Below are 4,841 nucleotides of genomic sequence, written 5' to 3'. Positions count from 1 at the left end.
AAGCATGTCCTCATGCTAAGAATAAAGAAGGACAAGAAAAGGGCTATGAACATTTATTCAATGCAAATAAACTATATGCACCTATCTATATGAATGTAACCAAATGCAAAATGGTTCTACCTACTTGGTTAAAAGTAAATCAATCTCCAAGAACATATATAAGCAAGTAGGGTAAAGGTCATATGACGACTCACAAACTCTACCAATTAAAATATCTAAATGAAGTTCAAATAGACTTGCAAGAAGAATGCTCGTGAAAGCCGAGAATAAGGAATTAAGCATCGAACCCTCACCGGAAGTGTATCCGCTCTAGTCGCTCAAGTGTATAGGGTCATTCACTCAATTCTCTTCTACTCATGCTTTCCAAGATTTGTTTTTCTTCTAACAATCAACAATTATTCAATACATGCACACATTTATCATGAGGACTTATTCATAGGTTGTAATGGGGCTAGGGTAAAGGTAAGGATGCATATGGTCAAGTGAGCTTGAAATTTGAATCTTTGATTAACCTAAGCTCTCACCAAACACATATAACAACCTATATAATTCTAATACAATACCTAGCTACCCATGCATTATTTTCAATTCACTTCCCATATGCATTGTTATTATTACTTTGTCTTGGGGCATTTTTGTCCCCTTTCATTGCTTTCTGCTTTTTTTGTTCAAATTTTTTTATTTTTTATTTTTTTTTCTATATTTTTTCCTATTTCTTTTTCTTACATTCTCATATATACACATAAATTTTTTTTCTCTTTTTGGTCCCCTTTTTTTTCTTGTGGTTTCATGTACAAAAGTTTTAATGCATATGGTTCAATCATTTAATATATGAGTATGTTCCCTCCCTTTTGAATGATATACACCTCCAGTTACCTAAGCTAATCAAGGATCCAAATCTAGGGACATTCATTGTTTTTCACTTAGAGTTGTTGATGTGCTCTATTTTAGAACAAATAGGGTTTATCATGGGCTCAAAATTGGTTAGCAATGGTAGATAAAAGGGTTAAGGCCGTTTGAGAAAAGTAACTACTGAAATGATGGCCTCAATCATGTAAATGCATTCATACACCAGGTAATGGACATATAGAATTAGACAAAGCAAGGATTACAATCATAGAGAGAGAGTAATACACACAAGAATGGGGAATAGTGGTTAGAATATATAACCACACAATAGCCTTAAAATACATTCTTGAAGCAAGTTTTCCGCAAAAATTTTTTCAAAATTGGTAGGGTACCCCAAAACACAGTTTCTTGGGGAAGAAGTCATTATTTTGACCAAGCAACTCTATAGAGACTAACTATCATGCAAGGAGTATTTGCAAACAAGACTAACTACACATGCAATGTACTAACTACTAAGCAAAAGATAAATCCATGGGTGTTAAAAGGAAGAGATTGTTACCCATGGAGATCGGTCGAACGACCGCCCTACACTTAGAATTTAGCACGGTCCTCTGTGCTACCAACAATGCGCAAAGGACAGCCAGGACCGGAACCTTCACTATCCCCTTCATCAGAGCTCTCATCACTTGGGTTTGAGGTGGATGTGAATATTTCGGGTTCCTCTATGCTAGGGGTAACACAACGCAGAAGCTTCTTGATGTAAGTGTATCGGCGTTGTTATGCCGCTCATATCTATCAATCTTCTAGTGTAGATCTTCTATCCTTTGATGGGTGGATCTTTGCCGTGGTGGTGATGATGAGGTGGAAGGAATTATAGATGGGAGGGCTATGTCAAGGCTTAGGTTGTTCATGGAAAGATATAAGTATTTTTCGCTTGGGACCACATCGCCCTTAGCTGGAATTATAGCCTTCGTGTCCATGGCTTCCCAAGGAACACCCGCAGCAGCAACCAAATTAGATTCTAATACTAGAAATGGCAAATTACCCCGGGCGTGGACTTGACCCATCGCTTGCTTGACAAGAAGCAGAATGTTCACTGGTCTCTCTGTGAGAACACACCAAACATGCAAGGCGAGATCCGCCATGGACGACTTATGAGTGCTAGGTAGCACATAGTAGGATAGGATCTGGGCCCAAGCTCTAGCTTCTACAGTGAGGAAACGTGCATCAATGCACTTGGGCCTCATCCGGAGTGGACCATGGGTCCAAAATGTGTCTGGTTCAGCAATGACTCGGAGGATCGAGTCCCAATCAAACCCAAACGCTTTTCGCTGACGTAAGACCTCTTGGTAGCCATCCATGTCACTTGGTACTGGTAAGACTGATAAACCACTATTTTAGGGTTTATATTATGTTTAATTGTGTGGTTTTATCATGATCCTTACCCACTTATTCATTAAATTAGCATGCATTTAGATTTCCTTCCTGAATTTATTACATGTTTGAAAACTGCTTCCTAGAGACTTTAATTATTTATTTTTAATTCTCCTTTATTCCATTCGATGCCGTGATCTGTGTGTTAAGTGTTTCAGACTTTATAGGGCATGATTGAGTTGGAGATTGGAAAGAAAGCTAGCAAAAATGGAAGGAACACAAGAATTTGAAGAGATAACTAACGAGAAGTGACGCGGTAGCATGGCTCACGTGGCTGCGTGGATTGGAAAGCCCAAGCGACGCGATAGCGTGGACGACGCGAACGCGTGGCGAGGAAAAACGCGAATGACGCGTCCGCATGGATGACGCGAACGCGTGACATGTGCGATCTGCATAATCTGCAGAATTCGTTGGGGGCGATTTTGGACCCCATTTTGGCCCAGTTTTTGGCCCGGAACAGGAGATCAGAGTCAGAGAACATGCAGAAATAAAAGACACATTCATTCAGTTGTTTAAGATCAAGTTTTTTTTCACTCTCTTAGGTTTTCCTCTCTAGGTTTTTAGGATTTTAATTTTTCAATTGGTCTTAGCATTAGAACATTGAGAAGAGTTATTTCCTCATCAAGACTTCATCATTCTAGTTTGTTTTCTTAACTTGGTTTTATTCTTCCATGTTCTTTGTTTTGTTCAATTTTGTCATTCAGATACTTTTATGATTATTTAATGCAAGGATTATTTCTTTTTAATTCAATTTCAATTCCAATAATCATGTCTTCTTTTAATTCCCTTTCATGTGCTATGGATTCTTTATTTACAATGCGTGAGTAGTTTCCTTACTTGATGGGGAGTTGATTAAAAGGAACTCTTGAGTTGGAAGGATTGAATGAAAATTTGTAATTGGGTTAAATGTTGGATTGCTATCATGTCACCGACGCCAATTCCTTTGAACTAAGTGGGTTGCAACTTGTGAACAGATCTGGCATTCCAACTTGTTTGACTTTCCCTTACCTAGTAAAGGATAACCAAACAGAATAACCATTAATTATAAATTAATCTTACAATCGCACCATCAATAGTAGAAATTCCAACCAATCATCTCCCAGTCAAGGCTTTTATTCATATTATTTAAATTTCCTCAATTTACATCCCAATTTACTTAGCTTAACTTCTTGGAACATCTGATTAATAAGATAGCACACTTTTCTGCAACTCGTTGGGAGACGACCTGGGACTTAAAACTCCCAGTAATTTTAATTGAAATTCTCTGTGACATACTTTTAAATTCATAGGCAGATTTTCAGTGAGTTAAGAACTATACTTGCAACGTAACCATTTTAATAATTTTTAATTCACCAGCTTCTGCGTCCCATCAATTTTTGGCACCGTTGCCGGGGAGTTGCAATAGAGTGCTAATTTTATTAATTAGAATTTATTTATTTGCATTTTATTTAATTTTGCTACTATGAGCTGCATGTTTCTTCCGTCAAATGATGCGTTCACTTCCTGATCTGCGCTTGCTAATATTCGATCCTGAAATTGAAAGGACTATTTCACGAATAAGGCGAGAACAGCGTAGGTTAGCCCGCTCTGAGGGCAGATCTGAAAGTGAATCTGAGGAAGAAACCAGCCCCCGTTCTACTGATTCGGTTGTTTTACGTGAAGAAAATATGGCAGCTAGAAGAGTTACCATTCAGGAGGAAGGAGCTCCTGATTTTACAATGCAATCGTTTCAAGCGCATCATCTAGCGGTAGCTACAGATTTTGAAATAAAGACCGCACTGTTAAATTTGATGCCCAAGTTTCATGGCCTACCTGCTCAAGAGCCTATCAAGCACTTGAGAGATTTCCAGGCAGCCTGTTCTACTGTCAGACGTGATGGCACTGATGAAACTTCAATTCTGCTGAAAGCTTTTCCGTTCCCTCTTGAGGGAAAAAGCAAGAGAGTGGTACTACACTCAACCTCTAGCAAATGTATCCAACTGGGATACACTCAGAAAGGAGTTTCTGGAGAAATTCTTTCCATCTGAAGTTACTGATAAACTGAGGAAGGATATCTCTACGATTGTTCAGGATGACAATGAGACTCTCTTCAAATACTGGGAGCGCTTCAATAATCTTCTGGAAGCATGCCCCCACCACATGATTGACAAGATCGTGCTACTCAGCTATATCACACAAGGTATGAGGCCCCAAGATAAGACCACATTGGAAAGTGCCAGCAATGGGTCTATGAAGAAGTACAAGACCACTGATGGTGCTTGGCAATTGATCAATGATTTAGCTGAATCTACTCGGAACCACAGACAGAAGCAAGGTCGTTCAAAAGCCATTGCAGAAGTATCTTCTGGCAGAGAGACTGCTGCTCTAACAAAAAGCATCTGTGAGATGACCAACCTGCTGAAGCAAATGCAGTTGAATCAACAAGCTCAGCAAACTCAACCGCAGCAAAACCAACAACTAGTTCAGCAAAGAAATTGCGGAATTTGTGCTGATTACAGCCATTACACTGATGAATGCCCGTAGCTCCAACAAGAAGACAACATGGTGGCATCCACTCA

Source organism: Arachis ipaensis, chromosome B10, assembly GCF_059453495.1.
Source record: "Arachis ipaensis isolate K30076 ecotype BB chromosome B10, ASM5945349v1, whole genome shotgun sequence".
Classification (NCBI taxonomy): Eukaryota; Viridiplantae; Streptophyta; class Magnoliopsida; order Fabales; family Fabaceae; genus Arachis; species Arachis ipaensis.
The sequence above is the reverse complement of the archived record's forward strand: the minus strand, read 5'-3'. Positions refer to the sequence as shown.